Genomic DNA, 26,026 nt, shown 5'->3' on the forward strand with positions numbered 1-26,026 from the left:
TCTTATACAGCTCGGGGGGCGCGGTGGCTCAGTGGTAGAGCGTTCATCTCTGGTGCTTGCGGTCCCGGGTTCGATCCCAGCCCCCGCCAAGTGAACTTTGTGGTGGACAAACACCGTGCTCGTGGGTTTTCTCGGGGTTCTCCCGTTTCCTCCCACTTTCTTCATTCCACCATTTTAAGGCATCATCACCGTCTCCTTTAGCCTAACGGGCATAACCATGGGACGTAAAACTCAAAGATTTCATTTCATTTCTTATACAGCTCACACACGAGCGATAAGCTGGTTTTTCTTATTGTCCATTCACAGAATGAGCAAACATCATTCCACATGCAGTGTTGAATTCAGGGGTGCCCCGGGGGACATTTCCCCCGGAGATAAAAAATTCCTCCCCCCGAAGACACATGAGAAAATTCACAAGATATTAATTGTGGTATGATTTTGTCCAACATATCCATCCAGCATTATCCTCCCCCTCCACGGAGGAAAGTTTCTAAATTCAACACTGCTCACACGGGTTTTTTGCAGACCGTCAACATGGCGGCACAAAACGGGGGGAGGGGGCGCGGAAGCGTAAAATCGCATTTTTTTCTTTAGGAAATTTTCACGAATTTTTTGCAACCTTAGTTTTCAAGGTATCATATTGAAATTTTGCATACGTATTCTGTGAACCTTTGACTATTTTTCATGGAAATATAAAATGTCCATGCTACGAACCCGTCATCATTAGCTCAGCATATATTTCACTATGTTGTAATTGAACAGTACTATACATCAGTCACGAACAAAGGCGTCCACAGAAAATTTCGCAGCGAGGGTGAAAAATACAAGCTTCCTTAATAAGTATAAACTTTTAATTTGAAAATTTAACTTCATGTTATAGAAATTATTATTAACCTATGCAAATTTCCACAGTGGTCGATTGACACTTCGACCTCCTCTGTGGACGCCCATGGTCATAAATATCGTAGGAATTATGTATTTTATTAATACCCAACCCCCTTCCACGTAACTAAAAGGTACCGTCTTTAATGGTCACACAGGCCTACATGAAAGAATAGTTAGTCCTATCTACATCATTATTGCAAACAGTGTATCACAAAAATTCAGTAGGCACACCTCTATGGCTCTATAAAGTTACGTCTTTTCATTACTAACAATTCAAAGTACTCACAAAGCTAAACACAAACAAAAAATAAATAAATAATAAATAAATAAATAAATAAAAATAAAAGATAAATAAAAATAGATAAATTTATAATTTGACTGTTGTTACAAGCCAAAATTACAAGCCACACGACGTGTAATCCCCCTCTCACACGGAAACATAAAACAGCACAATAGTGATTCGTATATATTCTGAAATAACTGTTAATGCTTCATATATTTTTTTAATAACTGCATATGCATAATCTATCTTTACTTATCTCCTTAATCTTCAACCTCTTAAATCCAGCTGCTGGATCACAAGGCCCAAAATACACGCGTAGCACGTTTAAATACCACACAATTACACACAAGCACACATCGATGCGGCGTAGCTAACGTACATATATATATATATATATATATACTGAACCGGATGGTTAGCACGTGTGCGTACGATGCACGTAGTCCCGGGTTCGATTTCCTGTGGACACTCAAAAGTTTTGGTGTTGGCCCAGAGAGTATGGAGACGACAATTATGGAGCTACCTGTATTAAGAAGTAGCGGATTTCTGTCTAGAAAGCCGGCTTTAACAACTTAGGTAGGCCCGGGTCCCAAAGGTTTTGTCGTCCCAGTAGTGGCGAACGGTGGTTTTGCAACCGGGGAACAGATCGACATAGATAGGAAATATTGTGTAACAAAACAACGGAACTGAAGTAAATGAGCACTAATAAAATGTGCTTTTAAGAAATCAGAAAATTTTGTTTGTAGCTTTTTTTTTAGAACAGTAGTACATGCAGTAACAGTATTGGGTGTTAAAAACTAGGGGGAGAGGAATGCCATTACTTCAAATTGGTGGTCAAAAAGTCAAATATCTGTAAAAAGCATAGCCAATTAATTGTGTCGCAAAAAGTACTGCCGCCACTGAGTACAAATGCATGTGGAATCCACACAGTTTTTGGTTCCACATAGAAATACACACATTAACCAAAATTCCATACAATTTGTAGAATTCGACACACATTCGAAACTCTTCCGGCAGAAATACTCAACTACCGTTCAGCCCTTATATTAATCACGTGACTACCAAAACGGAATGCAGGGGCGCAGCCCCGAGCGAATTCTGGAAATCGAGCAGCCATCGAATAAAACAAGTGTGTTAATTACAAAATGGCCCTGATTTCGCTCCAGCTCAATTCATAGGCAGCACTAAATGACAAAAGAATATGAAGAAAGTATGCGCAGCCCAAACCAGCAGAGCTAGATAAACAAAACTTGGAACGAAGGAGAGATCTGGGGGCGAAGCCCCCAGGGACCAAAGCTATTTTGTATATAAATAAACCGGCTAAATGGCTAGGAATACAGCAGAACGTAAATTTTCCCCCGAGTAAAAATTCCCAGTTTCTCATCAAAATTCCCTGACTTTTCCAGAATTGAAAATTTCCCTGACTTTTTCCGGTTTTCCAGGTGAGTGGCCACCCTGTAAAATTATGACAATAATTAATCTATACATTTACACAGTACTCCTCTATTTATGAGTAATCACAAAAATTTACAACTCAGGCAAGATAGCCATTCGGAAAATACTGAGAAGCAATTTTCCATGTCCCATATCAACGACTGTCTAAATCTGTAAATAGTTATGAGACAATTTTAATTAAACTGTATAACAAGTTAACTTCAACATTAAAAAATGAACATGCGGATAGATTTAAAGGTAAGTTATATAACTGGTTAGTTGCAACGACTTTTATTCTTTAAAAAACTATTTTAATTGATCAATACAAAAGTAACGTATTTTGTGTTCTCATGTTGAGCTAGTATTTAAGATGCATATTGTTATTGTCATTTATTTTGTAATGTCATTTCATCATTAATTTAGTTATAGATTATTGTTCATTTATACTTACGTAAGAATACTGTATCACATTTTGACGTTGTATATTGCTATGTATAACATAACGACAATAAAATTATTATTATTATATAAGAAACTGAAAAACAAATGTAAATGCTACGTCTGTCGTTATAAGTTTGTTCCTTATCCTCCACTACCAGTGTCACTGACAGAAATGTTCCCTTTTTGTTATTTCAAAATTATTGTAAATACAAAAGTTTGTGTCTACTTCTACATGCGGAACACATGTCTGGTTTACGTAACAATGTTTCATTAGATTCTGTTTACAGCATGATCAAAAACATTTTCATAAAGTGTGGAATCACCTAAAGATTTCCTGTTTAAAAAGATCTGATATTGAAGCGTGGGTTTCTACGAATAAATGAAGCCTATAACTTCGATCCATGCAATTAAATCGTTGAGTATAAAGTCTTGAGACTCATGAAATTGAATCTGTCCTGCGATTATGCTCGTTAGGCTAAGGGAGACGATGATTAAAACAAGTGAATGATGATGGAAGAATGAGAACACCGAGAAAACCTACGGACAAAAAGTTGTCCACCACAAACTCACTTAGTCAAGGGATGGAACCAGGAACGCTACGCACCAGAGGTAAGTGCTCTTCCGCTCTGCCGTCATGCCCCCCATAGCCGTGTTCTAGTGAGCAGTGTAGTAGTAGAATAAACATTCATAAACGGCCAAAAATTGCCTGAATAATTTGCTGAACAAATCTCAAGTGATGTAATGCAAAGTAGAATAAATTTTCTAATATTTAAAAAACAAATGAAGTTTTGTGTATTATATTATTTTTGTACACAAAATGTTAATTTTATTTTTTAAAAATCTTTCCTCTTCATTTTAGACAGTAGGGGATTCCCGAATGAAGATTATGGATTGTGTTGCACATAGCTCAGTGACAAGCATGACAGCAGTTTTCCAAAACAGTGCTTTAAGAAAGTTGGATGATTGGATGTAGGGTCTGCTGGTCTGTGTCTATGGGTATTCGTGAAGAAAAAACTATTCACCCCCATCGTCTATTCCGAGAGAGAGGCATAGTGGAGATATAAATAATGTAATCACAGTCAATAAATATACCTGAGTGATTATTTTAAATGTAGAAAAATACATTCTCGTGTTTGAGGAAGGAATTACCTGTAGAATTAGAAGCAGCAACTGTAAAGTTTTATGTAGTACAAGCATTGTATACTTTATTGTATATAATTTTATTTCTGATTTCAGTTGTAGTGTGTAGTCTGAGGGAGGAATTTCTATACTTCCGAAACCGTTATTTTTCTAGTTTATTTTTTATAATAAATATTCTAGCCACCCTTGTAAAAAATCTGTGTTTTTCTTTTAAAAAAATATTGCAGAAAGTTGATCCACTGAGGCGACACACCAGAAAGGTAATACTGAAGAATTCACACAGCAAATGTGAACACTATGTACAGCGTAACAGAAGAAGCACGTGTGGACTGTCAAGAATAAAGGTACTTTCAATTTCTTTTCGGAGGTGCTGTTTCTACCTTCAGGGTTGAATCTAAATTGTACCAAGTTAGGAAGGGACAGCAATAATAAGAGAAATTATCTAGCTCACCTGTAAAAATAGAAAAGGTTCATTAGTTCCAATTGTAGTGCAAACTAGATGGAAGTGGCCACGTTTAACAAATTAGTAATATCTTATATATCTTTGAGTTTTACGTCCCACGCCTTGCCGGCAAGACTAAAGGAGACGGTAACAAAAGTCTATTTTGACCACGCCTTCACAGAGGCGCATACTCACCATCGCTAACGCGCCTCTTCTCTATGGACACACGTGTGCTGGTTGATAGGAACGCTGTAAAAGTCATATAACAGTTTTAAGATATTTGAATCAAAATTTGTAAAGGAACTGTTGTGTTTATAGGTATGGGTTAACAACTGTATCGCCGGAACAATTTTAGATGGTTTAAAAGACATATTGGAGAATTTAGTTTCGTTTTTAATGAAAGTAAATGAAAGTCAGATAAACGGAATACTTGAATTTAAGAAAATACTTGTTAGTTTGAGTTGTTTCTGATGTTGCATGCAGCACTATACGTTGAGGTGGAAGGGACTTTTGGCGTAGAAGTACACTTGTGATTTGTCAGAAAGGCAGTGTGGAAATGTTCCCTAAATGACAACATTGTCACATACAGTGATTAAGTATTTTCGAGTTGTACAAAAATAATGTGTGTCTGTTATTGAAATTGTATGAACAGTATGCTCTACTAAACACGCGAAAGGTTGTCGTAAGTATGGAAACGAAAGTAATCGACCTACATAAACCAAGCATTTTATGACATATTAAGTGTTTTTCTACTATCTCCGTTTATACGTATACCCACCGCCGCTGACACAATCAAATGTTATCGCTCGGGATCCCATGCTGCACTATTCCCATCACAGCTAGAGAGTATACGTGCTTTTTACTGGCAGCAAGCAAAAGTTGGTTCGCATTTTATGCACTAGGCTTTCCTTTTACACCATACGTCCATACTTGAAACATCATCACTACCAAGTGAGCCAAGGTCACAACCTAGTATTTTGGGTGAGAAACTATATAATATTCCTATTTCTTTCTTCGTTTTTCGTGAGGTTCGGCGATACAGTTGTAATGCCATAGTTATTGAACTTGTATTCTCCTAAAGTTAACCTGCAACTGAAAATGTAATTTATTTTATACAATATCATTCTCGGAATTACTACCAGACGATTTCGTAGCAAAAAAATTACTGCATATATGATTTGATTCTATGGGTGCTCTTATAGTAAATGTGCACTCTCACGTATGTGCTCCCTGCGTAGCTTTACTATTCCTCCTTTATTATTAACATCTTATCTCAAAAACAAAAGCAAACTAAAAAACACTGTATTTCTAATCTGCTGTATTTATTATTTTTTTTATTTCCTGGTACATTTTTACTCAATAACTTTATGCATATTTCTTTCCTTTGTTGTATGTGGCATGTATTTTATTATTGTGATTGCTGCGTGCGATGTTTAAAGATTATCAGAGGAGAACTGAGCTTCGCAGCATAACTCTTTTTTTTTTAATCTTAGGCTCGCCCGAGGTGTAGCTGGACTAACAAACTTTCAGTGTTAACCGGGCAAGAGTTTACTTTGTGCGGAAAAGTCTTTAATTTGCCAACTTATGTCGAGTTTTGGCTTCCCAATATTAGTATTATTACAATTACCTTACTTTTTAGTGCAAATGGAAATGGAACTTAAAAAATCATATTTAGTTATATAAAGTAGTCAAAGAATTTTTAAGTTTTTAACCTCCAAATTCTTTAAAACCTAGAAGTGAATCATAATATATTTAAAATAAAGTATTTTGTCATATGGTTCTTATAATTTCGAAGATAAATTAAACAAAGGGAAATAAATTCCTTCCCGGGAATTTATAATCCAAGGAAAAAACCCTGGAATATTCCCATTTTTTAAATTTCTTCCCACCGGGAATGTTCCCACTCCCCATTACTATGCCTGACCCGGTAACATGGCCTTCGTGTAAATTTGTTGTGAGTTTTCAGTTAGGTTCGCTTGTGTGTTTTTCATTGCTGCTTTTTTTTTCTTTGACTGGACCAAATATTTACACGTAAAACGTAGAGGAACTGTACCAAACCCGGGCCCTGGGCCATAAAGCGGGCTCCCTCAATTGCTGCTCCGGGTATTGGCGTAGAATGCTAGAAATAAGCTGAATTGTAGTTTAACGTTACTGTTGCATGCAGCGCTAGTTCCTGTGTTGATCAGTTAATCCTTTGTTCTGCAATCAACATCTGACGAGTTTGCATGCAGTGGAAAGTTTTGAAGCTCCGACGAGCAAGCATTGTTTTCCATAGTTAGTTAAGAGATAAGTGAACCAACTATTTATTTATTTAATCTTAATGATAAGAGGTATGTTGTATGTAATTAGCTAGTAATTTAGACGTAGGATTGACAAGTTATTTGCAGCGAAAGTAAAAACATGTATGGTCGTAAAGTGGGCCCCCTTGTCAATCCTAAAGCGAGCCCCTACTATGTTGTGCAAAAGTAAAAGATATGTTTCATACCAAATTCTCATAATTCGTGCAATTTATCTACAATTTTCAAGAGGACCAAAATGCCCAAAACAAAGCTGAAACTAATAACACAATATCGTGGTCGAGGGCATGGCAGCGTTAAGTCATTATCAAGATCCTATGATCCAGGAAAGTAAAAGACAGCTGAAGGTGAAAAGAAGAGCCAAGGAAGACGATTCTGATTGTGGCTCAATCTCTGATATAAGGAAGCATCAACAATATTCTCAACTTTAAACGTTCCACCTGGGAAAACATCGTCCACGGATGACGATGCCACATGCATGTTCTGCACTGAAAATTTTTCCAGTTATACGAGAGTTGAACTGTGGGTCCATTGTGTCATGTGCTCTTAGTGGGCCCATGTAGATTGTGAGGAGACTGGCAAAGTCATTTATATTTGTGACTTTTGGCAGTATTAGCAATCTTAACTTTGTGAAACATTTCTTTTATCACGTTTAATTTGGAAGATTTTGTTCTGAAGTTTGAGGATTTTTTTTAGGATAAGTAGGTTGGAGAAAGAGAGATGTATAGATTTCTTATTTCTACCAGTAGAATATTGAATATTTCAGTTTTGAAAGTTTCAGTCTTCAAGTTTAGTCTATATGAAAGATTGTTCTGGAGTTTAAAAAAGAAAAAAAAAAGACATTTTGATTTGCTATTTCCGCCAGTAAAATTTGGAATATTTAAGTTTAGACATTTTCAGTTTATAAGTTTAATCTATTTGAAAGGTTGTGCTGGAGTTAAGAAAAATATTTTCAGATTGCATTTTGGTCACTAGAATGTGGAATATTTAAGTTTTAAGTTCAATTTTAATGTGTTCTTTACTTTACTTGTGTTCTTTACTTTGTTTCAATTTCTTCCAATAAAGTCTTTTAAACATTCATATTTCATTTTATTTCAATCCTCAGTGTTTAGGATGTTGTTTTTAGCTTAAATACGTAACTCATTTAAAGTAATACAGGTTTTCGCTTTGGGTAATTTATCTAAATTTAAAGGGGCCCGGTTTTGGAACAGTTTTTTCGAATGCCGAAAATGCAGTCCATATGAAAATCCATTTTTTCTCAACCCATTTTTGCCTTGATTGTGATGGGAAGAAACAAGCAAAACAATTACATATCATATTATTTTCAGCCTGAATAGCATTTTTTTCTGATTGATACTTTCTTAGATATATGGAACAAACAAAATGGGGGCCCACTTTTGGTACAGTTCCTCTATATATATATATATATATATATATATATATATATATATATATATATATATATATATATATATATGGGTGATTCCACGAAAAAGGGAAATTTTTACTTGGAAAATTTTTGTTCCGTTGATGGTCGCCTATTTCAATAAAAATATCACATGCACTTACTACTACTAAGTACATGTTAATTAGGTGTTCAGCAGAGCTGAATCGTTATTGGTGTAGTAAATAAAAAATAATAAACTTTTCAGCACCCACGGAGTTGAGACCATAGGTCACGGAGTTGAAAATTGCTGTGGAGTTGAGAAACGTGATACATCTGGGTGATAAGTTTTGGTTTATAAGTGATTAAGCTTATAATTTACATAAAAATTGAAATAATTTTCCAATAGTTTTTGTAAGTTAGAATATTCTCCTTATGTTGAATAAAATTCTAACAAACTAGATGACACGTAATTTGTTATACAAAAATACTCCAGAAAATACTGCAAGCATATGAAAATATATCTAATGAAGGTTCCAAAATTGAGTATATATATATATATATATATATATATATATATATATATATATATATATATATATATATATATATATATGACGTAAATAAGAAAAAAAGAAATACACATACACTTATCGAATATTGAAAAATTATTGCGCTTTCAATACGTTGACTATCATATGGAGAGGACAAACTTTTTACATAAGCTTACGAAACAGACGAAGTAGTCACTAAACCTGTCTATTGTCTACTTCATTTGTTTTCTGAGCTTATGTAAACCGTTTGTCTTCTCTGTGTGATCAAGTCCACACGTCGAAAGTGTGTAGTAACCCTATTTTGGTTACTGCATGTATGTATATTTATTTACTTGTGACATTCATTTTAACTTTTAGTTGCAGGTAAATATGATGAAAAATTAACAGTAAGTTTATATACTTATATTAATCCTTAAATAAGGACATTTCAGCATTCTTTGCTGCTCTAGTTATTTAGCTTTCGTTGTCTTCTTCTTCTACTTGGTAATGGAGAATTGTCGCACGTTATTCTGTGCACTGATGGGAAGAAAATGCACACAAAAGGAAGTTGTTACTCAATTGCAATTTTTTAATTTTGGTTATCACAGTTTCTTGTGAGTGATAATTATAGAATTGTTATATACAGTTTGTTTTTGAGCTGTAGTTATGGTGAAAGAATTGCGAAGTTGAAATTCTTGCGGCGTATTATAAAAATATTCCGTTGATATATTTCGCAACTTGGTCACGTGCGCAATATATATTTTGGATAAAGGAAGAATATTACTCATTGAGAAAAGTAACATTTATAATTTGTACGAACTACTGTAGTACAAAGTATTGCTAGTACTGCATAAAGTGAAGTATTTTGATTCTCAAATGGGATCATTCCAGAACCAGTTATACAAGCTGCAGTGTACGTTCGATGAACAAAGGAGATTGTTGGTGAACAGTTTGATTTTGTGTCAACTCCTGGAGCTGAATAGGTTGAATGACGTAAAGTAATAGTGGCTATTATCCAGAATAACTTGACACATGGAATAATACAAATTTTATCCCTTGAACAGAGATTCGTAGTGGTATTATCTACTACTTGCCAATGGTGAATTCCGGCACAGATGAAGTATAGTGGAGCATGTTATGTATAAGAGGACTAAATGCAGATTACCTTCGTATCGTACAGGTTTGCTAGTGCATGCTTAACTGTCAACTTTGAGATAGTGAAACAGTTGCTACTTTTGGTATCTCCCATTCAATATATTAGTTAATTATGAAGCTATCTGTTGATTGGAATATCGAAGTACTTTCTAATTAAACAAAACATACGAAGTAAAGAGTGTCGTAGTGCTATAAAAGGGAATTTTTCCTAGTCAACTATTTTACTAGTTTAGTAACTACCTATTTGATTATATTCATTGATTATGTTTAGTCATGTTAGTGTATTCCTTCCTTTTCCTTCATAATTTTTGAATACTTATGTACAGGAACGATAATCTTTGCATATATATGGTTATTTTAGTTTTATTATGTAAATGGGATGTTTCGGGAGTAGCTCAACAGAATTCTCGCTGCTCGTTTTAAGAATTTGAACTGTACAAAGCATTTACAATCTCTTTTAACTAGCAACATTGTATTTTATCATTGTTTTATTTGGTGGTGATATAGTACTGATAATTATTTCGTAGTTGATTTTAACTAGAAGGAAAGAAAGAAGATTAATATTATCAGTATTCAACATTTGAAGCTTGTAATCTTGGTATTATTGTGAATGTGTGTATTTTTCCTCAAAGCAAAGACCGTCACGACAAATAAATATGAAAGCAGTTGTAAAAGAAATCATATGTTGCTTTTTGTGGACGACACTCGTAATTCTAGACTGAGAAGTATTTCATGTAACTCTGCGTAATCTCAAAGAAGATGAGTGAATATAATATTCTAAAAACATCAAACGTGAATTTATGTATGATCATATCTATGTCTTGTTATACAGTAATTACTTAAGACTAATAAACAAGTCAAAAAAAGAAATTTATTTCTATGATATCAAATATTTCTTGCTGTACTCCGTTCAAGGAATTTCGTACTCGACTAAACGAGCTTGTACTGTTGTCTTCTGATTATCTGTAGATAACATAGATACGCATAGAGAGTAGGAGCTACAGATTTTAATGGCGACCCAGCCAGGATTTTGTCTTGTATGATATTAATTGATCGGAAGTAAAAAAAAAAAAAAAAGAGATCGAATGTGTACATTGCGGTTCAAATCCGTAAGGTGAGCGTGAGAAAGTTGAGCTATTCAGTGTTTTGAGTAATTTTATTTGGGAGTAAATTCCATATTTCATTAGTTCAGCATAACTTTTAGTTTGGCTTAAAAAAAAAAAGAAATGTCAGACATAGAAGAAACCGCTGACCTAGAGGATAGTAAATTCTCATGTTGTGATAAATCTACAGGTAGAGCTGTAGAGTGTAGTAAGTGTAAATTTTGGAGGCACTTAAAATGTGAAGGGTTAGCAGCAAGTACTTATGCTACGCTAACCGAACCTTCTGTTGTTTTTGTGTGTAAGGAATGTCGTGAGGCGTCAGTGTCTTCAGTGATTAAAGATACTGAAAGCGAAACTACTAATATAATGTTGATCCTAGAGAAATTAGCTAGTTTTGAGAATACTATGCAGGGAAATTTAGATAGTTTGAATCAAAATATGAATCAAAGATTTAATGAGGTTACTAAAGAAAGTGCTGAACTTAAGGATCAGGTTAAACAGGTTGTTGGGACAACTAAACAGGCATTAAGTGAAATAATATTAAAAGTTGATTCACTTGAGAATAAAACTGATGAGATGAATGTTAGTTTAAGAGAAGAAATAAATAATGTAGAGACTGATGTAGAACAAAGAATGTCAGGGTTGAATGATCGATTTGTGGAGATCGAGAATGAAATTCACTTGTGTAAGAGTAGAGAGAATTCTCTTGCAAGTGAAGTTGAGTCAATTCGTTCCGAATTAAGTTCAGTCGTAGAAAGCATTCGGGAACAGAGTTCGGTAGTTAAGGAAACTAATAAAAGAGAAATTTTGGTCAGTTCTTCGGCTAATACTTACCTAGGAACCGTACCGGTAACAGTTAGCTGTTGTTCCGTAGTTACTAGTAGCGTGGTTAATACTATAGCTGGAACATCGGTTTCCAATCAATTAATATCTTTCCCATTTCCCAGTAATTTGTCTCATAATTCAAACTTTTCGGCCAATAAAACCAGTAATACAGGTCTTACGTTCACTAGCACAAGCAAACCTATTGTTAGTTTTGATGATGCCGCTCACAGTGAGTTTTTGCCTACATGTAAGCACTCATCACCTATTTCTTTGAATAATTTAGTTAATGGACAGCCGCGATTCCGAAGTTCGATCAGACCACTTGAAATGGTAGAAACAGAAAGTCCTTTGGGGCAAAATCACAATTTCAGCCACACAAATGTTGGTAAAGCATTGAAGCTTTCTGATTTACCTAATTTTCCTGAATTTACAGGTCAAATTCTAAACTATAGTGCCAAAAAGTTCTTGAAAGAAATAGAACAAGATTTTGAAATAGCAAGGATAAATGAAACAGATAAGCTAATAATCGTTGAAAAGAGGCTTCGTGAGTCTGCTTTAGCTTGGTTTAATAGCGTGAAATTGCAGATACAAAACTACCAAGATTTTCGCATCCTGTTTCTCAAGCAGTATACCAATCCTCGAATCATTAGAGCTCAGTTGAAGCAGTTACAGTCTTTGAGATACAATAGTACGGAATATTCATCCATAGCAGACTTTGTGTGGTCGTTATATTACCAATATTCCAACTTAATCGAAAACCCGGATGAAGAAGAAGTTGTAAATCTTTGTTTAGACGCTATTCCATCCTCGTATGCTAAATATCTAAGATTACTGCATTGTCGTACAGTAGGAAAATTAGTAGAGTGCATTACTGAAATGGAATTAGATTCGAATGTTCTTGAAGAAAAGAGTAAGTTGGGAAAAGAGTTGAGTTACGGTTTTGGTAAAACACATAAGGTAAATTACGAAAGATATAATAAAAGGAAATTTAATGTAAGAAATGTACAATTTGAGTCTAGTAGAAAGCAGGATAGGAGTGATAACAATAATGAAACTAATAATGGTACTATTGACAAACAAGTGATTAATTATTCAGATAAACAGGCTAATACTGTTGCTGACAAGAAAATTTTCAGTCAGAGTAGTACTGCTAGGCAAGGGAAATGTAACTGTAATTGTGAATACCATAACCGAAGGAAAAATTGGTATTTTAAGAAAAATCGTCGTCCGTATTATAATACCAATGCAGAGAAAAATAATCAAGAAATAAGTGATCAGATTAATAACACTGAGCCAACTGAACCCAAGAGCACGAGTTATGATGCAAATCATGGTAGGTTTAAGGGAAGAAATGCACAATCGCGTTCAGAGGTTGAAGTTTGTCATGCTGAAGTGCATGCTGAAGACGATTCAGGTAATATTATAAACCACTGTCGGAGTTACTCATCTGCGCCAGTAAGGAGTAGTAATGAGGGAAACTTCTCACGCAGTCATCATCCAGGCCGCTGATTGGCTGCAGTGAACCAGGAGTAAGTCGGTCTGCTTTCGTGAATAGTTCAAGTATAGATGAGAATATTTTAGGTGTTAAAGAAACTATTTCAGTTAATCCCACTAATGAGAATTTGGAATTTCCGTCTAATAGCAAGCAATTTGATAGGCCAGTAGCCATACAAGTAAGGTTCGTGGTAGAAGAAGATTTACCTAATACCTGCGATTTAAACTCAGTTACCTATAGTTCCCCGACTATAGGAGGTTGCATTGCAGGCATGGAACTGAAATGTACTATAGATTCAGGAAGTGAGATAAATTTGTTAAACTACGAAGTGTGGTTAAAAGTTAAAGATAAATTTCCTTCGGCAAAGCTTTTGCCTGCTACTAATATTTCACTTTCAGGTTTTGCTGGTCCTACTAACTATAGTGTAAAGGGAATGCAGATATTAAATTTAAATATTAATGGAACATTGTTTGAAATGCTTGTGTATGTAATTAAAAATTTAAAAACTGACATGCTTTTAGGTATGCCTTTCTTTCAGGAATACAAGGCTATTTTAAATTTAAGAGAGAATATTTTAGAAGTTGAAGATAAGCATGGTTGTCAAGTAAAAATAAATTTATCTCAAGTTAATGTTTGCCTTGCAGGTTTGCAAATTAATAGCTCTTCAGTTGATATTGATGAAAAATATTTAGTTTCTGAGACAGAGATTCATGACTTTGTAAATGCTAGGTCAGACTTGGATCCTGATGTCAGAGAACGTCTATTGAAGCTGTTATTAACATATCGAACTTTGTTTTCAGAGAAACCTCGTCTTCTCAATGTTTCTCCCTACAAGATCCAGTTGAGTGACGACAAACCTGTAGTAGGGAAAATTTATCCGGTGCCGTGTAGCATGAGAAAAGAATTAGAAGCCCATATCCAGAAGTGGTTGGATTGGGGCATAATAGTAGAGATGCCAAGTCCATACCGAAACTCTATGCACTGCGTAAAAAAACCAAATGGTGGTGTACGCCCTGTATTAGACTTAAGAGCTCTTAATGAGAAAGTAGAAGCGCCTCATATTCAGGTAGAACCTATTAATGACCTGTTGAACCGAGTTGCGGGAGCTTCTTACTTTTCTTCGTGTGATACCAAGGATGCTTATTATTCAGTGCCATTACATCCTGACTCTTATAAGTATACTTCTTTTGTGTTTGAAGGTAGACAGCTCTCCTTTCGTGTTTTACCAATGGGACTGAAGTCTAGTTGTGCTATTTATCAAGACATAATGTATCAACTCTTCAGTTTGAACACTAGGAACTTTGTAATTATATATATTGATGATATATTGACATTTTCAGACACTTTAGATAATCATTTTGAACATTTAGAGCGAGTTTTCAGAACTCTCTTAAATGCAAATCTTTCCTTGAATCTAAAGAAGTGTAAATTCCTAATGAAAGAGATTACATTTTTAGGTCATGTTGTTAGTGGAAAACATGTTAAGGTTGACCCAAAAATGAATGAAGCCATTCGTAACTTCCCCGTACCACGTACGAAGAAGCACTTAAGAAAATTCTTAGGTATAGCTGTGTGGAGAAAAAAGTTCATAAATAACTTTACTAAAATTGCTAATCCATTGTTTGATCTCACAAAGAAGGAAGCGAAATTTGTGATGACCGAGAAAGCTTTGGAATCTTTCTATATTCTCAGAAGGTTGTTAAGTTCACCTCCCGCACTTTGTCAACCTAACTCTGAATTACCTTTCCATCTATTTACAGATGCAAATTCCGAGAGTTTAGCCGGATATGTTGCTCAAATCTCTGATGATGAAGATGATGTGAAAGTAATAGCATATGCCAGTCGCCGGATTAAACCACACGAATTGTCATTGTCAATGTATCAATTGGAACTTCTTGCTGTTGTTTATTTATGTGAATATTTTGCTTGCTTTATTACCGGTAGACCTACCATAGTACATACAGATAACAAAGCCGTTACACATGCATTTACTGTTAAAAATTTAGATGTACGTACTACTAAGTTACTTCTTAGATTACAGCATTTTGATTTGAAATTCGTTCACATTGACGGAAAGCTCAACTTTGTAGCAGACACTTTGTCAAGGTATCCTCCAGAAGAAACTGGACAAACAAAGGAATTCAATGTGAATTTTGTATTTCAGGAAAGTGAGATATTTTTGGACCACGAAATTTGGAAGATAGAACAGACTAAAGATCCATATTGTTTGTCATTAGCACGTAAAGTAAATTCAAACAAGAATTTGCAGGTATATAATGGTTTGATTTTCAGTAAATCTTCAACCAGTAAACAAGTCCAGTGGTGTTTGGTAGTACCACAGTCTTTAGTGAATGAAATAGTGTCTAAAATTCACAATCGAGCTCATTTTGGACTAATAAAATGTTATTCCCTTGCTAGGCAAATATTTTATTGGAAAGGCATGAAAAAGGACTTTGCTAAGTTCATAAATGATTGTATTGTTTGCGCTCGTATTAAACCTTCATCTAAATTAATCACTAGGCAAACCATACATATAGAAGCAACGAAGCCACACGAAAAGCTCAGTATTGACCTAATTGGTAAGCTACCTAGGAGTGACAAATATTACTATGTACTGTCAGTTTCAGATGTCTATAGTCGCTATGTATGTCTTTACCCTTTACGTACTGCTAATACTAACGAAATTTTAGGTGTCTTGGAGAAAAGATACTTTTATCACTATCCATATCCTTTATATGTCATCACTGATCAAGGAAGTCAATTTACCTCTAGGTTGTGGAAGGAGTTTTGCTCCAAGAAGGGTATCAAGCACATTTCTACTAGCAGTTACAATCCAAAGGCTAATCCAGTTGAACGGCAGCATAGATCAATAAATCAGCTTATTAGATGTTTTTGTAGTAAAGATCACACGAAATGGAGTACTAAGTTGCACGAAGTTCAAACTTTGTTAAATAATTCGCGATCTATCCCTACAGGATTCGCTCCGGTTGAATTGTTTCTGAACTTCTCTGCCATTGATAATTTTAAGTCTAGGTATCCATGGCCTGAAGAACTTAAGATGTCGCCACAAGAGAAACATCTTATGGTAGAGGTGAATGTCACTAAGAATCAACGAAAGAATAAAATCAAGAAATCTCTAGCGGAATCTGAACTGCATGAACACGATCTGGTAATGGTAAAAACTCATTATCAAAGTTCTGCTTTGCATAAACGAATTGGTAAATACTTAGACTGTTACATTGGTCCGTATCTTGTCGAAAGAATATTTAGAAACAGTGCCCAATTAAGTATATTAGATGGTAAGCCAATAGGTACTCAAAACTTCTCTAATTTAAAGCTATTTAATTGCTCTAGGGAAAAGAAGGCAGAGCTATTAGAAAATTCAAGATAAAAAAAAACTTCCGTTGACTCTTCAGTTTTTTTTTTCGACCACATGGGAACTCTGTAGTAACCCTATTTTGGTTACTGCATGTATGTATATTTATTTACTTGTGACATTCATTTTAACTTTTAGTTGCAGGTAAATATGATGAAAAATTAACAGTAAGTTTATATACTTATATTAATCCTTAAATAAGGACATTTCAGCATTCTTTGCTGCTCTAGTTATTTAGCTTTCGTTGTCTTCTTCTTCTACTTGGTAATGGAGAATTGTCGCACGTTATTCTGTGCACTGATGGGAAGAAAATGCACACAAAAGGAAGTTGTTACTCAATTGCAATTTTTTAATTTTGGTTATCACAGTTTCTTGTGAGTGATAATTATAGAATTGTTATATACAGTTTGTTTTTGAGCTGTAGTTATGGTGAAAGAATTGCGAAGTTGAAATTCTTGCGGCGTATTATAAAAATATTCCGTTGATATATTTCGCAACTTGGTCACGTGCGCAATATATATTTTGGATAAAGGAAGAATATTACTCATTGAGAAAAGTAACATTTATAATTTGTACGAACTACTGTAGTACAAAGTATTGCTAGTACTGCATAAAGTGAAGTATTTTGATTCTCAAATGGGATCATTCCAGAACCAGTTATACAAGCTGCAGTGTACGTTCGATGAACAAAGGAGATTGTTGGTGAACAGTTTGATTTTGTGTCAACTCCTGGAGCTGAATAGGTTGAATGACGTAAAGTAATAGTGGCTATTATCCAGAATAACTTGACACATGGAATAATACAAATTTTATCCCTTGAACAGAGATTCGTAGTGGTATTATCTACTACTTGCCAATGGTGAATTCCGGCACAGATGAAGTATAGTGGAGCATGTTATGTATAAGAGGACTAAATGCAGATTACCTTCGTATCGTACAGGTTTGCTAGTGCATGCTTAACTGTCAACTTTGAGATAGTGAAACAGTTGCTACTTTTGGTATCTCCCATTCAATATATTAGTTAATTATGAAGCTATCTGTTGATTGGAATATCGAAGTACTTTCTAATTAAACAAAACATACGAAGTAAAGAGTGTCGTAGTGCTATAAAAGGGAATTTTTCCTAGTCAACTATTTTACTAGTTTAGTAACTACCTATTTGATTATATTCATTGATTATGTTTAGTCATGTTAGTGTATTCCTTCCTTTTCCTTCATAATTTTTGAATACTTATGTACAGGAACGATAATCTTTGCATATATATGGTTATTTTAGTTTTATTATGTAAATGGGATGTTTCGGGAGTAGCTCAACAGAATTCTCGCTGCTCGTTTTAAGAATTTGAACTGTACAAAGCATTTACAATCTCTTTTAACTAGCAACATTGTATTTTATCATTGTTTTATTTGGTGGTGATATAGTACTGATAATTATTTCGTAGTTGATTTTAACTAGAAGGAAAGAAAGAAGATTAATATTATCAGTATTCAACATTTGAAGCTTGTAATCTTGGTATTATTGTGAATGTGTGTATTTTTCCTCAAAGCAAAGACCGTCACGACAAATAAATATGAAAGCAGTTGTAAAAGAAATCATATGTTGCTTTTTGTGGACGACACTCGTAATTCTAGACTGAGAAGTATTTCATGTAACTCTGCGTAATCTCAAAGAAGATGAGTGAATATAATATTCTAAAAACATCAAACGTGAATTTATGTATGATCATATCTATGTCTTGTTATACAGTAATTACTTAAGACTAATAAACAAGTCAAAAAAAGAAATTTATTTCTATGATATCAAATATTTCTTGCTGTACTCCGTTCAAGGAATTTCGTACTCGACTAAACGAGCTTGTACTGTTGTCTTCTGATTATCTGTAGATAACATAGATACGCATAGAGAGTAGGAGCTACAAGTGCAATACTTTTTCAACATTTGGTAAGTGTATTTGTACCGTATATTTGGTATATATACAAGGTGTTTCAAAACAATACACACATCGTTTGGGAGCTGATTTCTGACACCAAGATAAGACGAAAAGTATAGACAACTGGGTGCACAAATGCTTCCTTTCAGAGTTATAGGCTGCCGAAAACATGAAAAAAAATGAACTTTAAAGGTCCATAGCTCCAAAACTATGAGATCTGCCGTAGTCGGGTCACGACTTCACTTAGGAAATAATATGTGCACTATCCAAAAATATGTTTCAGAATCCTGAGGTACTCACGAAGCAATTTTTATAGAGGGAGTTTGGTTACGGGCGTATAATCTGAAGTACTCACCAACTACTTCTATAAAAGTTGTTGTGGAAGTACCGCAAGATTCTGAAACATGGATATTTGGATAGCGCACATACTAATTCCTAAGTGAAGTCTGACCCGACTACGGTAAGTCCCATAGTTTTATGCTATGGACCTTCACCTTCAAAGTTAATTTTTTTTTTCATGTTTTCGGCAGCCTATAACTGCGAAAGGAAGCATTTGTGCACCCAGATTGGTCTATACTTTTTATCTTATCTTGGTGTTAGGAATCACGTCCCAAACGTTGTCCGTATTGTTTGAAACGCCCTGTATAATGCACACTAAATGACAGTGTAAGGCACTCATCATTTCTGTTTTCTTTGGATAATTCGATGTTCTTTGTTAAGTAGCCTTCATTTTCCACTCCAATGAAGGAAATGTCTTGAGGAAACAGGGAAGGGCTGTTCTAGTCTACACAGAATGACAACTGCCAACGCTTTTTAAACGTCAGGTTTAGTAGGCCAGGAGAAATTCCTCCCGATCCGCGTCATAAAATTAACTGTCCGCATATTGCCCTCAGACTCTTCGACAATCTCTGAAAAGAAAACAATTAGTTGATCATAAGATTCAGACGTCAATAGGTTAAAAACAGATACCATCCATCTTGACTTGACTGAAGTTTTACCTCCGGATACCTGAGAGCCCCAAATCTGAACTTCCGCGAAACACTCCTTAAATGGGCTAGAATCCTCCAGCCGGTCTTTGAGTGTGAATGACACGTGGTCAGCGTGTCGGCTCCTACGACCGTTGCGATGGTCTGCGCGATCAGGTTTCAGTACATCTCTACTCAAATGAGTTTTTTAATTGCCTTACTGTGCGAAGTAAACACCATTAATTTTTGAGCTTCCACCGGGAAACAAACCCAGAACCACGCACGAAAGGCGAGCATACCAGTCACCAGACCATAAACGAGCTTTATTTCTATCAATATATTGAAAGAACAAATATTTGGAAGAGCATGAGCATAACAAACACTACAGGATTATCAACTCCGTGACTTGTCTCAACACCGTGGATTCCTTAGTTTTCAGGTGGACATGGAGTTGAGAACCATGGAGTTGAGAAAATCGAATATAATTTATTTTTACCGGCCCACTTTTTAACCAGTACATGTGAGTAATTGTGTACGAATTTTCTACGTTAAGGCGTAGGTTCCTCAAGGGAAAGAAGGTATATACCATACAAATACATTCAGTAATAAATACCATGGTGTTGAGAATCAATTAATATACGCACCTGCTTTCCACACACAAAAATATTTTTCCTATAGCTTTTAACACATGCACACAACTTTTTCTGTTCTTCAGTCAAACATGTCTGCCTTGTCTTCTTGTGGGTGTTGCCAATGTGGACGACCATGCTATCTGTTGAGAGCAATGATAATTTTTTCTATTGCCATGGAGTTGAGACGAAATAGAGGTGACAGAAACGAAGCATAGTCAAGCTTTCCAAAATAATCGTTATAAAGATTTACTTTCCACAAAACCGAAACATTGAAGTGTTCTCTTCCATTTAATTACCATTAAATGATGTTTGATTTGCGACTTCAGTTGTAATTTATTGATTAAAATCAGTCAACTGTAGTCTGTGACAGCCCACGTTGTTGAGAAATTGGGTAATAATTAAGTTTTTACGTATGTTTCGTGTTATATTTTCAAACTGTTATACATGGCATACCTACTTTGTGACGGTTACTACCAAACAAAATAAAAATGAGGTGATTCTTTCTAGTAGTAGTTTGAAGAAATGCCCGTGACAGAAAATTTCCCTTTTTCCTGGAATCACCCATATATATATATAACAATTCCTTCTGGTGGATACCGCGAACTTCATCTATGCCATGTAGAATATTGTCATGTGACCCAGGCAAAATATTCTGGAGAACAACGAAAAGGACTATTATTAACTGTTAGTAATAGTTTCAATTAGTTATTAACTGTCAATTAGTAATAGCCATAGTTTCTTTTTTGTTACATTTCAATAATTTTTACAATTTAAATAATATTCTGGACCAAGTCTATTGCAACTATGTTGTCTAATGACTAATAAAGTATTCTTTTCTATTCTATTCTATTCTAAGGACCGGAAGGCGAAAAAAATCTTTGCGTGAAACACTAACCTCATTTATAAATACATAGACATCCACGTTAGCACTTACTGAATAAATAATTCATATAAACTCACGATTCAAATTAACGATGGCATAAATTCTTTTCCTCTTCTCGTCCAAAAATAAAAACATACAGCCTATAGGCTGTAAAAATAAAATTGTCTTATATATATCAGAAGGAGGATTTTTGAAATTAAACATTAATCTTCGGCGTGTTAATCGTTGCTATCACTATCAATTATGGGGCGTTTACACTTGGTCGATTTAGTCGCACGACTAAAACGACTCGCTGCATTTGCTTCTGAATCGAAGCAACTAGGCCGAATCAGATCATTGGATCTGTTCAATTATTTCAACCAATATTAATGTATTTGAAAGAAACATAGTAGTGAATTTATTGTTAACAAAGACATTCACAGTTATAACACAAGAAGTAAAGACGACATTCACTTGCATGCACATAGGACAAATATATACAATAAATCAGTTACGCACAAAGGTACTCTATTATACAATCTACTACCATCATGTATAAAAAATCAGGTCTCGGTCAATAGCTTTAGATCCAAACTTAAAAGGTACTTGATAGAACATTGCTTTTACTCGGTTGAAGAATATGTAGAAAATAATTCGTATACGTAAAATTAAATGTATAGTAAGTAAATTAGTAAAACCATAAGAATCTATATGTAATAATAGTATGTATGTTTATGTATACTGGTATAAATATAAATGACATGTCCAATTTCGTTGTATGACGATGAACGGATGCAATAAATTGATTGATAGATAGATAATAGAACGTCTTTCACTTCAGTTTCCAGTCGATTAGTCGCCTTCGATCAACAAGCGATTAAATTGAAGTCGCGTTTACACGGTCGATTAAGTTGAAAGTGACGTCACTTCAACTGAATCGAACGCAAATCGACTAAATGTAAACGCCCCACTAGAGATAGGCATAATCAAACGACCGTAGTCGATTCAATCGATTTTCCTCATAGTTCGAACTAATCAATTATTAGTTCATAGTTCGGACGATTCGTTCAGATGTCGACAAAAGTGTAGTCCACGGAATTTTTCTACTATTCATATGTTCGTTCATATCAACGTTCATTCCTAAATGAAATAATCTTTCGAACTGCTTCTTGTAGAAGAAGAAAAAGGCATCAACTATCTGTAACTGAACTGTGGTTCGTTCAGCACGTTCTCCTTGCATGTGAATAGGCTGATCGTAGTAGAAGAGGGAGGAAGTCAATTCAATTCTCATTTTGAACACAGGGCGGCGTAAATCACAGCGCGGAGCAAGGATGTTATAAAATAGAGGATCTGCCCATGCGTATCTTCAACATATGAACTCAATGAAGCCAAAAAACAAGCGACCATCGTCCGGTCCAGCACGTCTGATTGGCTACTCTTGTTACCGCCATGATTGTTGGCTCAGAACATTGCGATCTTAGTGGCGCTGAGTGGGCAGAGTAGGTGTGGCGAAGCTGTGACGTATGGCTTCACCATTTTGTTGTATGGGCAGATCCTCTATTTTATAACATCCTTGGCGCGGAGAGTTCTACATCAAAGTTTTTTTTTATTTGGTCCTTGTAATCGCGAGCCCGTCTGGCCCTGTCCCTGTGAGTAGTAGGCCCCCCGTTATGTCCAGGTTTGGACTTTGACCCCGACATTTATGACGTCATAGGTCAAAGGTTAATGACCTTGGCCCGGGGTCAATGACCTAGGGGCACCTAGGACCACCCCCTCTAAATTTTGGCAGGGGTACCATGGCCCACCCCTAAATTTTCGCAGGGGTACATAGGACCACCCCCCTTAAATTTTGGAAATTGCCAAATCTAAAAATTTGGTATGGTAGCCCAGGACCATAGTATGTACCTCTATCAGTATTGGGTGTCTATGTCGTTCCCTTTCATGGGTAAAAAATTGCCAAAAAGTCAAATTTCGGGGGTTTTTGACCAAATTTATCCTCTTTGATGAGGTGTTATTACCCTATATGGTTATATGAGCGTATACAGGGGTCCATTCCCTTTCATAAGATATGAGTATATTGATGCACCATTTGAAAAATTTGGGAGGGGTACCTTGGCCCACCACCTAAATTTTGGAAATTGCCCAATTTATATATTGGGTATTATAGTACAGGACCCTAATATGTATCATGATAAATTTGGGTGGTCCCCTCGTCCCCTTTTAGGGGTACAAAATTGTCAAAAATATAAACGTAAGCAATACGTTATACCACGTGTTTGGTTTTCGGCCTAATTTATCTCCTTGGATGAGGTCCTATTACCTTATATAGTTATATGGGCGTATACAGGGGTCCATTCCCTTTCATAAGACATAGGTATATTAATGCACCCCGGGAGGGGTACCTTGGCCCACCCCTTAAATTTTGGAAATTGCCAAATCTAAAAATTGGGTGTGGTAGCCTAGGACCATAGTATGTACCTCTATCAGTATTGGGTGTCTATGTCGTTCCCTTTCATGTGTAAAAAATTGCCAAAAAGCTAATGCACCCCTTGAAAAATTTGGGAGGGGTACCTTGGCCCACCCCTTAAATTTTGGAAATTGCCCAATTTAAACATTGGGTATTATAGTATAGGACCCTAATATCTATTATGATAAATTTGGATGGTCCACCTTGTTCCCTTTTAGGGGTAAAAAATTGCCAAAATATAAACGTAAGCAATACGTAGTACCACGTGTTTGGTTTTTGGTCGATTTTATCCCCTTTGATGAGGTGTTATTATCCTATATAGTTATATGGTCATGTATAGGGGTCCATTACCTTTCATAAGATATGGGTATATTGGTGCACCCCGGGAGGGGTAGTTTGACCCACCCCTTAAATTTTGGAAATTGCTCATTTTATATATTTGGTATTATAGTATTGGACCCTAACATGTAATATAATAAATTTGGGTGGTCCACCTCGTTCCCTTCTAGGGCTACAAAATTGCCAAAATATAAACGTAAGCAATACGTTGTACCACGTGTTTGTTCTTTTGGCCCAATTTATCCTCTTGGATGAGGTTCTATTACCTTATATGGTTATGTATAGGGGTCTATTCCCTATCATAAGACATAGGTACATTTGTGCACTCCTTTAAAAATTTGGGTGGGGTCCTTTGGCCCACCCCTTAAATTTTAGAAATTGATCATTTTATATATGTGGTATTATAGTACTGGACCCTAACATGTATTATGATAAATTTGGGTGGTCCACCTCGTTCTCTTTTAGGGGTACAAAATTGCCAAAATATAAACATAAGCAATACGTTGTACCACGTGTTTGGTTTTGACCTAATTTATTTCTTTGGATGAGGTTCTATTACCTTATATGGTTATGTATAGGGGTCTATTCCCTATCATAAGACATAGGTACATTTGTGCACTACTTTAAAAATTTGGGAGGGGTACTTTGGCCCACCCCTTAAATTTTAGAAATTGCTCATTTTATATATGTGGTATTATAGTACTGGACCCTAACACGTATTATAATAAATTTGGGTGGTCCACCTCGTTCCCTTTTAGGGGTACAAAATTGCCAAAATATAAACGTAAGCAATACGTTGTACCACGTGTTTGGTTTTGACCTAAGTTATCCCCTTGGATGAGGTCCTATTACCTTATATGGTTATATGGTTATGTATAGGGGTCTATTCCCTATCATAAGACATAGGTACATTTGTGCAGTCCTTTAAAAATTTGTGAGGGGTACCTTGGCCCACCCCTTAAATTTTAGAAATTGCTCATTTTATATATTTGGTATTATACTACTGGACCCTAACATCTATTATGATAAATTTGGGTGGTCCACCTCGTTCCCTTTTAGGGGTACAAAATTGTCAAAATATAAACGTAAGCAATACGTTGTACCACGTGTTTGTTTTGGCTCAATTTATCCCCTTCGATGAGGTCCTATTACCTTATATGATTATATGGTTATGTATATTGGTCCATTCCCTATTATAAGACATGGGTATATTGATGCACCCTTTAAAAATTTGGGAGGGGTACCTTGGCCCACCTCTTTATTTTGCAAATTGCCCAATTTAAACATTTGGTATAATAGTATAAGACCCTAATATATATATATATATTACTATAAATTTGGGTGGTCCATCTCGTTCCCTTTCATGGGTACGAAATTGTCAAATTTTAGTACAACCACGTGTTTCGTTTTTCACCTAATTTATTCACTTGGATGAGGTCCTATTACCTAATATGATTATATGGTCATTTATAGGGGTCCATTTTCTATCATAAGACATAGGTACATTGATGCACCCCGGGAGGGGTACCATAGCCAATCCCTTAAATTTTGGAAATTTTTCAATTCAAGCATTCGCTATCATAGTACATGACCTCAATATGTATCATGATAAATTTGGGTGGTCCACCTTGTTCCCTTTCTTGAGTAAAAAAAAATGCCAAAATATAAACATAAGCAATATGGTGTATCACGTGTTTGGTTTTTGGCCCAATTTATCCCGTTTGATGCGGTCTTATTACCGTATATGGTCATATGGTCATGTATATAGGTTCATTCCCTATCATAAGACATGAGTACATTGATGCACCCTTTAAAATTTTGGGAGGGGTATCTTGACTCATCCACTCAGTTTTAGAAATTGTTTAATATAAGCATTTGGTATCTTCGTACAGGTCTTCAATATGTACCACTATAAATTTGGATGGTCCACATCGTTCCCTTTCATGGGTAAAGAACTACCAAAAATCAAATTTCGGAGGTTATTGACCCTTTGATAAGTATTTAGCACGTTATATGGTTTATTACCTTTATATGTTT

General features: G+C 35.3%; 1 protein-coding gene across 4 annotated transcripts in view; it reads right to left on the reverse strand.

The window, feature by feature from the left end:
- Positions 1-21,464, reverse strand: part of LOC145673565 (uncharacterized) — a 70,802-nt gene extending 49,338 nt beyond the window's left edge. The window contains exons 1-2 of one of the 4 annotated variants that reach the window (XM_081743396.1): positions 21,217-21,464; positions 4,821-4,874 (exon numbers count right to left, since the gene is read on the reverse strand). The gene's annotated coding sequence lies outside the window, so the exon portion shown is untranslated. The remainder of the gene's footprint in view (positions 1-4,820; positions 4,875-21,216) is intronic. The other 3 variants (XM_081743394.1, XM_081743397.1, XM_081743395.1) reach the window with 3 other exon arrangements.
- Between the last annotated feature and the right edge of the window lie 4,562 nt (positions 21,465-26,026).

Source organism: Thermobia domestica, chromosome 16 (genome assembly GCF_964235325.1).
Source record: "Thermobia domestica chromosome 16, izTheDome1.hap1.1, whole genome shotgun sequence".
NCBI lineage: Eukaryota > Metazoa > Arthropoda > Insecta > Zygentoma > Lepismatidae > Thermobia > Thermobia domestica.